At 45.0% G+C, this 12,841-nt stretch overlaps 1 long non-coding RNA gene across 1 annotated transcript; it reads right to left on the bottom strand.

Annotated features, from left to right (window-relative positions):
* Window positions 1–2,279: 2,279 nt before the first annotated feature.
* LOC122466344 lies at window positions 2,280–12,283 on the bottom strand. The gene is made up of 3 exons (XR_006291763.1): window positions 11,818–12,283; window positions 10,905–10,997; window positions 2,280–2,552 (listed from the first exon to the last, which is right to left on the bottom strand). It is a non-coding gene; the product is annotated as an uncharacterized LOC122466344 (long non-coding RNA).
* Between the last annotated feature and the right edge of the window lie 558 nt (window positions 12,284–12,841).

Here is a 12,841-nt window from a genome sequence, read left to right as displayed (position 1 = left end):
TACCAAACAACTGTCATGCGGTGGCTGCTTCTAGTCAGCACTGACCTGGCTGAGATCTGAACCACGCACCAAGAGCTGATAGGCTCAATATCACACAACAGCTCCCCAAGGTGGTGTCTCTCCCCACTTGCCACCATTTTTCAAACCAATATCCTCAGCCATGTGCAGCTGTTGTTCATTTGGCCTTGGAAACGGTTCTAAATGGAGGTTACCATGTGCCTGAAGCTCCCCCGCACTAAAGCATGTGCCATGCCAAAATGGTGCCAAAGCTTTCCACAAACATCTTGTAGATATCCCTATGGCGGAAGCCTCCCCACACCTAGGACATCACAGGAAAATAGCCTGAGTCCAGAGCACTAAAATACAGCTATACCACGGTTTTGTCTTGAGTTGGCAAAGTGGTTAAGTTTAGCTCAAGCTTAGTCAGCCCATTAGCTAACCCATATCACTCTTCCGAGTCATGCAAGAGCGAGAGCTGAGAATGATGGAATGGGGGAATCACCAGCTGGATGAGGGAACGTGAGCTCTGACCTACATGTTCACACCCCACCCTTCCTGTCATCCTACACTAAACAGTGGCAGCAATGCCACTTCTGTGCCTGGGGCAACAGAAAGGACAAGTTCTTTCTTCTGTGATTACCTAAAAACGTTAGTGAGGGAGGACACATGACTGGAAACTAAGTGGGACCTGGGTATGAAATTAATAAGTGATATTGCTTCCTTTCCTGGGGCATAGGGGAGATGCCGTGCAGGACTTGTTACCCTGTGTGGAGTGGCATGTCACCATTATCTGTAACCACAGTTTTGCTCCAGCACACAGAGGCTCTATTTAGCTTTCCTGGCCCAGCTGTGAGCCAGAAGTAGGGTCAGTTGCCACAGGACGCCTTTATCAGGCTGTCTGTCTTAGGGCTTTATACTGATGCTCATCACCACAGTATCTAAGACTATTCCACAGGCTCATTCGTGTGTGAGACATTTTCTGAGACACTCTTCCATTCCTTCCTTCTCGGGGGCATGGATCAGTGTTCTTGTCGCACTCCCCATCAGTACCCAGCCTGCGAAGCTAATGATCCAACCAGTGGACCAAATTTGGTGACGAATCCTGGTCACGTGCCCCCTGAGGCACATTGCGCATAGGCAAAGAAGAAGATTCCTTCCTCCCCATAATATTGCTCAGAGGTGGGATCCAGGAGCCTCCTTGCTGCCACTACTCTCAACACACTGGCCCCTCAGAAATTCAGAGCAACAGCAGTGATAGGGGTTTTGGTTTTTGGAGTGGGGCACTCTAACATGTAAACCTAGAGGAGAATCTCCATTAGCCGTTAGTATAGGGCCTATGGCACACATTTGAGCAGTTTGGCTTCTGTCCAACAGAGAGCAAACACATTCCCATGCTACAATCTTTAGCACTTAAACAGCACCGTCCATCTGAGGGTCTCAGAAGTACACCTGGCCATTCCAGGAGAGAAAGGAATTTGCAGAGGCTCATTTTACTCCTAACTGAAAAACCAGGAAGCCAGGCAGAATGTGCAAAGCTACAATGGGACTCTGAGGAGACGAAGCATCTCCCAGTCCCAGCGTTTATACCACTGAGAGTCACCACCACCCTGTGTACAAAGAATTTCACCTCCCCCAGCTCCTGGCAAGGTTCTGTCTGGGCCCAGCGGGACAGAGAAATCACAGAATCCAGAGGTGCTGTTGTTTAAGTTGAAAGCAAAGCTGCTAGTGCTTGGCTGGGACACAAGTGGACCAAATTCAGTGATGAATCCTGGTCCTGTGCCACCTCAGGCATGTTGCATATATGCTAAGAAGAAGCTGGAACATTTTCAATAACTAAATGTTGTGGTAAGAATGAATCTCCATTTTGTTATTTGGGGTGGGAGCTAGTCTCCCTTTGCTGTCCCTGCCACACTCCTCAGCTGCCCACTAACTCTCAGAGACAAATATTGTAGCATTATCCTTCCAGCTGAATAGAACTACTACCATCCATACACCAGCCTTGATCCCCCCCAGCCCAGTGCTGAGCATGTTGCTTCTGAAGCCCCATTGTCCCCTGAAGCTGTCTGTAATAATAACTCTCAGTGGTTTTTAGAAGCAGCCCTTTGGGTAAGCGGACACTCCTGTTTTGACTGATCCATACACTTTCTATTATATGTGTATATTGGTTTGCAGTAGGGAAAGCAATTATTGCTTTTAGCACACTTATGAGTTTAAATAAAAACAAATATATCTATATTGACTGTAGTTATTATGCTTGGTTTCATACAGCATAAGTGCTTCAAATAAAAATAGATTGGTTAGAGGGAATGTGCATCAGTTCCAATAATAACACAGACAGCTTCAAGAAACCTATGAGTTTCATTTAACGTGCACTGGATTTACAAAGAAGGGGGAAGACACACTGGTTTAGAGGAGCTTTTAGTCTAAATTTTCTCTCTAAATGCTTCTGCAAGGTGAGGATGTTTACTGGATTTGTCAAACAGCCCTGAATGAGAGTCTCTGTGAAGAGGAGGAGAGAGGGGGATCCATTAGGGAGGTCCATGGTGATATCACTGGAGGGAAAGTAATAAAAGGAAAATGTAAGATGTCATAAAATACCTCCTAATTATTACGCATATTAGAGCATAGAATTATCTCCCTTAGGGAAGAGCTGGGAGCCCCAGTCTAGACACTTCATACTAGACTGGGTGAAGTCCAGCAGAACAGAGCAGGTTCTGGTGTCTCTGCTGGTGTAGTTCTAGGTGGTGATGTGAGCCCAGTGGTCTCTCTGTAGATAAACTGATGGGGTAAGGGAAAGGTACCCCCACCTCGAGATGTTGAGTTTGAGTTTCTATGGAGGGTGGCTGGGAAATGGTCTCATAGGAGTGTGTGCTTCCATTCCAGGACTGGCTGCTGCTGAGGGTGGCAGCAGTACCATCCTGTGGCCCTGTCCCCAGGATCACAGATTGGAGGAAGGTGGCAGCAAAGCCAGGAATATGCCTAAGGAAGAAGTGTGTGGATTTAAAGGGGCCTAGTTTAGCTTCACAAAGACTAATAACGAATCCTTAGGATGCATCTACAAAGCAAAAATAGCTGTGCCATCATGACTCTCAGAACCCAGGTCCATGGATTTGGGCTCGTGCAATGGGGCTAAAAATAGCAGTGTAGACATACAGATTCTGGCTGAAGCCTGGCTCCAAGATCCTCCCTCCTCCCCACAAGTCTCAGAGCCTGGGCTTCAGACCAAACCCCACCATCTACACTGCTATTTTTAGCCCTGTAATGACAGGTTTCAGAGTAACAGCCGTGTTAGTCTGAATTCGCAAAAAGAAAAGGAGTACTTGTGGCACCTTAGAGACTAACCAATTTATTTGAGCATGAGCTTTCGTGAGCTACAGCTCACTTCATCGGATGCATACTGTGGAAGCTGCATAAGACATTATATACACAGAGACCATGAAACAATACCTCCTCCCACCCCACTCTCCTGCTGGTAATAGCTTATGTAAAAGTGATCATCAAGTTGGCCATTTCCAGCACAAATCCAGGTTTTCTAACCCTCCACCCCCCACACACACACACACAAACTCACTCTCCTGCTGGTAATAGCCCATCCAAAGTGACCACTCTCTTCACATTGTGGATTTGTGCTGGAAATGGCCCAACTTGATGATCACTTTAGATAAGCTATTACCAGCAGGAGAGTGGGGTGGAAGGAGGTATTGTTTCATGGTCTCTGTGTATATAATGTCTTCTGCAGTTTCCACAGTATGCATCCGATGAAGTGAGCTGTAGCTCACGAAAGCTCATGCTCAAATAAATTGGTTAGTCTCTAAGGTGCCACAAGTACTCCTTTTCTTTTAGCCCTGTAATGCAAGCCTAAGTCAGTTGACCAGGGCTCTGAGATTCACTGCCATGGTGCATTGGGGTTGTGGTTTTTTTGTTGTTGTTTTTTGCAGCATAGGTGTACCCTTAGATCCCTTAGTTGCTGGCCTTGCATAGCTAGGAACACCTCTGGCCATGAATCACCAGACCCATGGTGTGGATTTGCTGTAACTTTATATTGGATGGATGTGGGGGGAAGATTTGGGTGCAGGGTACCCCTTTTAGGGAAGAAAAAGCCCCTATTTCAAGGTCTTCAGATTGCTCCACTCTCCCTTATGTTGCATTTCTGCTGCCATGAAGACACAGGCAGCAGAAAGAAGGATTGTACTTGTCCATCTGAGCACACTGCTTTGATACTGAAATCCAGACATATATGCTCACACCTGGTGGCCCTGAAGAGGGGTATTTCCTGTGGCTGGAAGAGAGTTGTAAAGGGTACCCCTCTTCTGTCTCCACCATGGGATCCTGATGTTCAGGCTGGGGTCTGATCCCCCACCAAAGCCCTTGGAAGCTCCCTACTCATGGACCATCAGGGGACGAGCTATTCCCAGCAAGCAGCATTTACAGGAGACATTTACAGGGACTTGTAGATTGAAGCACAGCAGGAGCTGTGAGAAAGCAATGCGGGGCCGTTCAATGGGGAATTTTTGTTTGCAGTGTGTGAAGCATGGACATGGGGTTTTCCCTCACCTACCCATTCCCCACTGGGAAAAGTATTTAAATAGAGGACCCCAAACAGAACAAGCTGCATGACTTGCAGCCATACTGCCTTGAGCTATACTCTCCCTGAAAATCTCAAGCTAAGAGCAGTGGATTCGATCCAGGCATAGACTGGAACAGTAGGATATGCTGCTAGTGTCTCAGTAAGGAGCGTTCTTCCCTCGGAGTCAGTACGGACTCCATTATGCTGCTGCTGGCCATTTTGTGTCTCAGATAAGAAATTGTCTTGCACTCTACTGTTCAAACCTTCGGTTCTGATTAGAGCTGTCAATCACAGTTAACTCAAGCGATTAACTCAAAACTAAATAATCTGATTAAAACTGTGACTAATCACAATTTTAATGGCACTGTTAAATAATAGAATACCAATTTATAAATATTTTTCTACATTTTCAAATATATTGATTTCCATTACAACTCAGAATAAGTGCTCACTTTATTATTTTTGATTACAAGTACTTGCACTGTAAAAAAGATAAAAGACATAGTATTTTTCAGTTCACCTCATACAAGTACCTTAGCGCAATCTTTGTTGTGAAAATGCCACTTACAAATGTAGCTTTGTTTTTGTTACATAACTGCACTCAAAAACAAAGCAATGTAAAACTTTAGTCTACTCAGTCCTACTTCTTGTTCAGCCAATCGCTAAGACAAACAAGTTTGTTTACATTTACGGGAGATAATGCTGCCTGCTTCTTGTTTACAATATCACCTGAAAGTGAAAACAGGTGTTTGCATGACACTTTTGTAGCTGGTGTTGCAAGGTATTTATGTGCTAGATGTGCTAAACATCCGTATGCCCCTTCATGCTTCGGCCACTGTTCAAGAGGACATGCTTCCACGCTGATGCTTGTTTTTAAAAAAAAGTGTTAAATTAATTTGTGATTGAACTCCTTAGGGGAAAATTGTACGACTCCTGCTCCATGGTGTCACCCGCATTCTGCCATATATTGTGTTATGACAGTCTTGAATGACAACCAAGCACATGTCCAATTTAAGAACACTTTCACAGCAGATTAGACAAAATGCAAAGAAGGTACCAATGTGAGATTTCTAAAGATAGCTACAGCACTCCACCCAAGGTTTAAGAAGCTCTTCCAAAATCTGAGAGGGATAAGGTGTGGAGTATGCTTTCAGAAGTCTTAAGAGCAACACTCTGCTGCAAAAACTACAGAACCCAAACCACCAAAAAAGAAAAATCAACCTTCTGTTGGTGGCATCTGACACAGATGATGAAAATGAATGTGCATCAGTCTGCACTACTTTGGATAATTATCAAGCAGAACTCATCATCAGCATGGAAGCATGTCCTCTGGAATGGTGGCTACCTGTTTGGCTATGTGAGTGATGCTGATGCAGTTGTCAAAGCATTGAAGGGGTGCTGATTGGCTGGTGAGGAGACGGACTTCCCATCTATTGGGATACTCCATTTGATAGCAGATGCTACTATCCATGCAAAGCTTTCTGAAGCTTGTAAAGAAGTTTTAAAACAAATTTATGAGCTCTCCTATTGCATATGTAGGACAAAGAAGAAATGGAAATAAAGTGGAATACTCAAACAACTCAGGACTGGTGCCACTCTACATCCCTTGAGGCGTGCTCATTGTGACAAGGCAAGGGACAGAGTTAAAGTTATTTGGGGCGATCTTAACTCTGAATTTCCAGACTTTCCACTGTTGTTTTGTTTTAACATAATTAATCTTCACTTAGAATTTCCTGGCTTTCCAGCATTTGGGTATTTTTATCTATCGCCTATCTATAATGCGTAGGGGGAAAAGCTGTGTAATCAGGAGGGAGTTCAATTTGAGTGACATATGCTGGAGGCTTCTGCTACTGGTACTCAAACATCCTTGGAATTTCTTAGCATTATAGCTGACAGTTTCCTAACAAAGAGTTTTGCTTCCAACACCAGGAAATTGTATATTAGCCCTCATCTTGACAGATAGAAGAATTGGTCACAGACATAAAAATTAGTGTTAGTTTACGTATAAGAGATTATCACCTGATCACATTTGTAATGTGCAAACTAAATAAAGTCCCAACTAGCCATATATGTACTTGGTGCTTTAAAAGGGACCAATTTCACAAAATTGTGAACAACTGAAAACATTTAGGAAGCAAATCAGCTGGCAGGAAAAATGTAAACAGAAAAATGTGAATGATAATAGGGAATTGTTAAAAAACCCTTTACTTGGTGCTCAAAGAGCCACAATCCCAAAAATCAAGGGAAAAGGCTGCATTGTCTTAAACTGATCTGGCTTAGAGGGAAATTGAGGGCAGCTACAGAAAATAAAAACAAAACAAAAAAAAGAAGGGAAATTGATAATAAATATAAATCAAAAGCTAGGGATTGTAGTATGTTAATAAAAGAAGCAAAGGGACGCCAGGAGAAATCTCTGGCCAGCAGAGTTAAGGACAGTAGGAGGGTTGTGTTTTGTGGGGTTTTTTTATAAAAACAAAAAGAATCCTAACAATGGTATTGTTCCATTTCTAGGTGGAAATGGTAGATTCAATATAATGCAGAAAAGGCGAAAGAGTTCAATAAATATTCCTGTTGCTATTTTGGAAGACGTCAGCGGATATAGTCATAGTATGATGATGACGACGACGACGACGACCACGGACACTTAAGTTAGCAGGTCCAGAGAACTTGCATCCAAGAGTGATAGATAGAGCTGGGCAAGGAGCTCACTGGACTGTTAATGCTGAATTTCAATAAGACTTGGAACACTGGGAATGTTCCAGAAAACTGGAAGAAAACTAACGTTGTGCCAATATTTAAAAAGGGTAAATGGGATGACCCAGCTAATTATAGGCCTTTCAATCTGACATCAATCCCAAGCCAGACCCCATTAATAAAGAATTAAGGTAGGGTAATATAGTTATGTCAACCAACAGGGGCTTGTAGAAAAAGAATAGATCCTATCAAACTAACTCGATTTTTATGAGATTACAATAGCGTTGATGTAATATATTTAGGGCTTGTCTAAACGAACGCTTAGTTCACAGCAAGCTGGGGTATAAATCTACCCCACACAAGCCTGCTGCACACTGAGCAGTCACATGGACCCTGCTGCCATGCACTAGAAGTTTACTCCTGTTTCAAAGCAAGGTAGATCAAAGTGCACTATGGAACTTTTAGGGCACTGCGGTAGAGTCTACATGGTCACTTAGTATGCAGTACACTAACGTAGCGCAGATTTACTCCAGCTTGCCACAAACTAATTGTTAATTCAGACAAGACTTTAGACTTCTGTATGGCATTTAACTTGGTATCAGATCACATTTTGGGTAAAAAAACCCTCGAACAATACAAAATTAACATGTCAGATATTAAGTGGATTAAAAACTGTCTAACTGATAATTCTCAAAATGGAATAGGGAATCGTCATGGAATGGATGTGTTTCTAGTGGGATCAGTTCTTAGCTCTACACTATTTAACATTTTTATCAATGACCTGGTAGAAAACAAAATAGTCACTGATAAAGTGTGAAGATCATGCAAATGTTGGGGGAATGGTAAATGTGGAATGAAGAGGACTGGTCACTGATACAGAGGGATATGGATCGCTCGGTAAACTGGGCGCAAATAGTGTGGGTTTTATCACACTAAATGCATACATCCAGGACCAAAGAATGTAGGCCATGCTTACAGGATGGGAGACTCTATCCTTGGAAGCTGTGACTCTAAAAGAGATGGGAGGGGGGGTGTCATGATAATCAACTGAACATGAGCTCCCAATGCAGTGCTATGGCCAAAAGCGCTATTGTGATCCTGGGATGCATAAACCAAGGAATCTCAAGCAGGATTAGAGAGGTTATTTTGTACCTCTGGATTTGGCATTGATGCAACCACTGCTGGAATACTAGGTCCAGTTCTGGTGACCACAATTCAAGAAGGATGTTGATAAACTGGAGACTGTTCAGAGAAAAGCCACCCACATGATTAAAACATTAGAAAACATGTGTTCTCATGATTGGGCTCCTTGAGTCTATTTAGGCTAACAAAGAGAGAAGGTTAAGGAGTGACTGGATTATAGTCTGCAAGTACCTACCTGGGGAACAAATATTTAACAATGGGCTCTTCAATCTAGCAGAGAAAAAGTACAATGGCTGGATGTTGAAGCTAGACAAATTCAGATGGGGAAGAAGGTGTAAATTTTTTAACATTGGAACAATTGATCAAGGGTCATTCTCCACTACTAACAATTTTTAAATCAAGACTGGATGTTTAAGATAATTCTCATTTGACGTAGATCTTATTTGGGGGAAATTCCATGGCCGGTGTTATACAGGAGGTCAGACTAGATGACCACAGTGGTCCCTTCTGGCCTTGGAATCTATTAGAGTATTGTAGTAATAAAGTTTTCAGCAGACTATATTAATATGTCTGTGCCCTAGACTTTACAAGGCTGTGTGCCTTGGAATATCCATAAGATGTGAATACACTTCAGCAGTTAACTAGTATTTACAGAAGAGACAGATTTTATAAGTGGCAAATGTTCATTGTCTCTTAGCCAGGTGTTTGATCATGGGATTTCAGGGCAGAAAGTGCCTCTAATAAGGAGACAGTGTTCTGTGTCATGATTAGAGCTTGTTGAAGATTTTGTCAAAACATTTTTCTGTCAGAAAATGGTTTATCTGACAAAGCCAACATTTGTGAAAACAGTGTCCATTTTTGTCCAAATCAAAAAAAAATTGTTTTGGCAATTTAAAAAAACCCAAACCTGATTTATTTATTTTTAAGGAAAAAAAATCCATGACACCTTTCGTAGGGGAAAAAGATCCTTTCCGGACCAGCTTCACCCATGATATTTGCATTGCAGACTCCGCACACTACATGTGCGCTCTATATTTGTATCATACAATACAGATCCATTGTATGTTACAAATATAAAATGCAGGCATAGTGTATGTACGCTCATGTCTCCCTCTACTGGCTAGCCCTGTGACTAAAACAGACTGCAACTTACAGCTAAGGAAGTTTACAGTTCAAACAGCAGAGGCTTGTCCCAATTTGGATCCCTGATGAGGATCATGGTGTCTGTAGGCATGCAGCCCTCCTCTATTACACAAACTTTCATCTCCCTTGACTTGATTAGGCAGAGCACTTCTATGCCTTTTCAGTAGGAGGCAGAGCTGCATTCTGGTCTGCTTTTCACCACAGGGGGTTTGCTGTAAGTTGGTGATGGGCCCCAAGCTGTCACCACCAGATCTGGATCAGCATCTAAGCTCCCCAGAAACTGTTTGCGTCTGGGGTTGGGGCCAGACCCATCTCTACCGTGATGAAAGGCAATAGTGAAGGAGTCCTCGAAGGCCTAGTTAAATGCATCTCTTGAGAAGTGAGCTACCCTACCGAAATAGGGTAGCCTTGTTCAGAGTCTCAAAGCAAAAGGTATTAGCCCTTGGAGTCAAGCCCAGTGTCTGCCACCTGGTTTTCCACCACTACCCAACTCCACCCGACCCCAGGGGGATGGGTTCCAGGCCAGAAAGGCTGGAGCAAAATTGGCCTAGAGGAACCCACAGGCACAGCTGGAGGTCAGCTCCTTTGTCGCTGTAGTCACATCATTTGCATAGCGACCCACACTGCTTTGCTTCCACAGTATGATGTGTTGACACTGGCGCGTGTGCAAGTGGTGCACACATCCCATTTTTTATTTGCCACGCCAAGCCTTGGCTGGATTCCTGGCAGCTGACTCTGCCGCAGCGTGGCCCAAAGAACGGCTGAGCAGCCGTCACAGGCATTCTACAGTGACACCATGTGGTGAATTAGTGAACGCAGAGTGGAAGTGCTGGCGCTGTGTATCTCTTGGAGCAGATATTCTGCTGACGCATCGGAGGGTTTTCTTCTCAGCAGTGACGGAGAAGCATCATTGACCAGTGGAGATGGGCAGCTGTACAGTTCAGAGAGGGGGAGTGGCCATTCGCTCTTTCTTTCCCCATGGCCAGCCAAAACATTGCTCCCTTCATTTGCCACCTTGCACTGCTCGCTGCTTCCCAGCCCAGCTCATAGGATCTGCTTCCCATTTGCACACAGAAAATGAGCAATTCCATAGCTGGCTCTCCATAGCACTCAGCACCACCATCTCAATGTGCTCTTTAGGCCCGTTACATAGTCACACGCTCAGTCACACCAAGTCATAAATTTGGCTGATAGCATGTCATGGAGCCAGGCACAGTGGGCAAGTGCTGAGCAAACTACAGATCTACACACCTCAGTCAATTCCCCTCAGTCCTGAGCTGCAAACCTTCCCCCCTCCTGCCCCCCCCCCCACACAGATAGCACTGAGGGTATGTAAATATTGAGTGAGTGCATTTACCTTGCATCATCTCATGGGTCTGGCTGCTTTTGGCACAAGCACAGCAGCCGAGACTTCTGGGAACCCTTCTTTCAGGTGGTCTCATCCATTAACCTGATTGAAGATGCAAAGCACACTTCTAAGGTCTTTACCGTCTTTAACTTAACACCCCAGCAAGGGCTGTTAGTATCATTATCCCCATTTTACAGAGGGAGAAACTGAGACCAAAGTCAGAAGTGGATGCTAATTTCAGGGTGCCCACTTTGAGACAGGTTGGGCTTGATTGACAGAGGTGCTGAATCCCAATCAAGCCAGCCAACTTCAGTGAGAGGGTAACAGGGGCACAACCTGAGTTTTCCTGAGGATGGGGCCAGAACTCTCCCTTCCCTAAGTCCCACCCCATACTCTCTCCCACATACTCTCCCTCTGCCCCCAGAGCTACACAATCCCCCTGAACCCAGCTCTATGTGCATTCCCCTCCTCCTGCCCCACACCCAGCACTGCACACTTTCCCCACACCCAGCTCTGAACTCTCCCCTCTGTACCCAGCCCCACGGTCTCCCCACCCCACACCCAGCCCTGAACTCTCACCAGAGAGGCAGTCAGGCGGAAGAGCACCACTCCCACCAGGAGCCAGGCAGTTCTGGGAGCCCCAGGTCCCACTCTCCTGCAACATCTCCACTTCCTGAGAAAGCACCACAAGCCTGGATCCAAATTCTCCCACCCTCCTGGGCACCAGGAGACTTGCCCAGTGCCTATGAGCATCCAAATGACTGCAAAGATGGGGACCCAAGCAGGCACATGCTCCATGCAAATTTGGCTCAGCCATCATGACAGAGAAGTGTCCAGGCCAAATTTCCAACCCCAGTCAGGGGCCAAGGGAGGGCCTGCTCACTCCCTCACATACCCCTGCTGTGTAAACAATTGCACTCACTGTCAGAGCATTCCCTATCATCAGGGCATGGCATAACAGGGGCCTGCAGCTCTAATGCTGCCCGTTGATCACATCTTCAGCCCCATGTTGGCCTGTCTCTGTCTGGACCTTCCATGGCCCATCCCTCCAGCCAGGTCACCTCTTAAGTTCAATCCCTTTCCAGGGTAAGAAAAGTCCAACTGTAAATCTAAGTAAATGTCCAAACCAAGAATTCTTCTACCCCTCTTGAGCTACACCAGAGAGCTCTGCTCTTTACCCTTACTCCTGGGCCCTACAGAGTTCTTCTGTACTGCTTCATCCTGGCAGGTTACCTCACTGCATCCCTTCCCCAGGGACTCCACCAGCTTCTCTCAGGAATATCCCTCCTTCTTTCAGGGTCCCACACAGGAGCCTGATCTGCTGCCTGTGGTTCTCTCCAGCCTGACTTCACCCAGCCTTCCCCAAGGTAGGGTCTCCCATTATTTCCGTCTCCTAGGTCTGCTCTATGACTGAGTTCTCTTCCTTCTCTATGTAGTTCTCCCTGACCCTTCCACAGCTGAGATCACTAATTGTAATTGAGTCCTAATGGGGGGATGGAAGGGATCAGTGCTAGGTCATAGGCAAGACTGAGCCTCACTCTCTTAAAGGGTGAGCCAATCTATGACATGATGCTCCGCACTTGAGAGCTCACTAGTGCGGCATCCAAAGTTAGTGGACAATTTTGAAAACTTTAGTTTAAGGGCATGTGTACATGCAGGGTAATGTGCCCTACAGGGCAGTGATTTCTAAAGCACACTGATGTGTTGCACTTTAATTGGTCCATGTAGATGCTGTTGGTGCACGTTAAGTGTTCCCTAGGGCACTTTAAGGTAGAGCTGCTTGAAACAGTCCTGTGTTAAAGCACAGGAGAGACCATTAGACGTACATCCACAGGATCCACTTGGACCAATTAACGTGCAACATGTTAGCGAGCTTTAGAAATCACACCCCCGTAGCGTGCATCTGTGGCACCTGCAGCCTTATGTACATTATGCTCAGATCAGAC

The sequence above is a fragment of the Chelonia mydas genome, chromosome 6, assembly GCF_015237465.2.
Source record: "Chelonia mydas isolate rCheMyd1 chromosome 6, rCheMyd1.pri.v2, whole genome shotgun sequence".
NCBI lineage: Eukaryota > Metazoa > Chordata > Testudines > Cheloniidae > Chelonia > Chelonia mydas.
The sequence above is the reverse complement of the archived record's forward strand: the minus strand, read 5'-3'. Positions and strand labels throughout refer to the sequence as shown.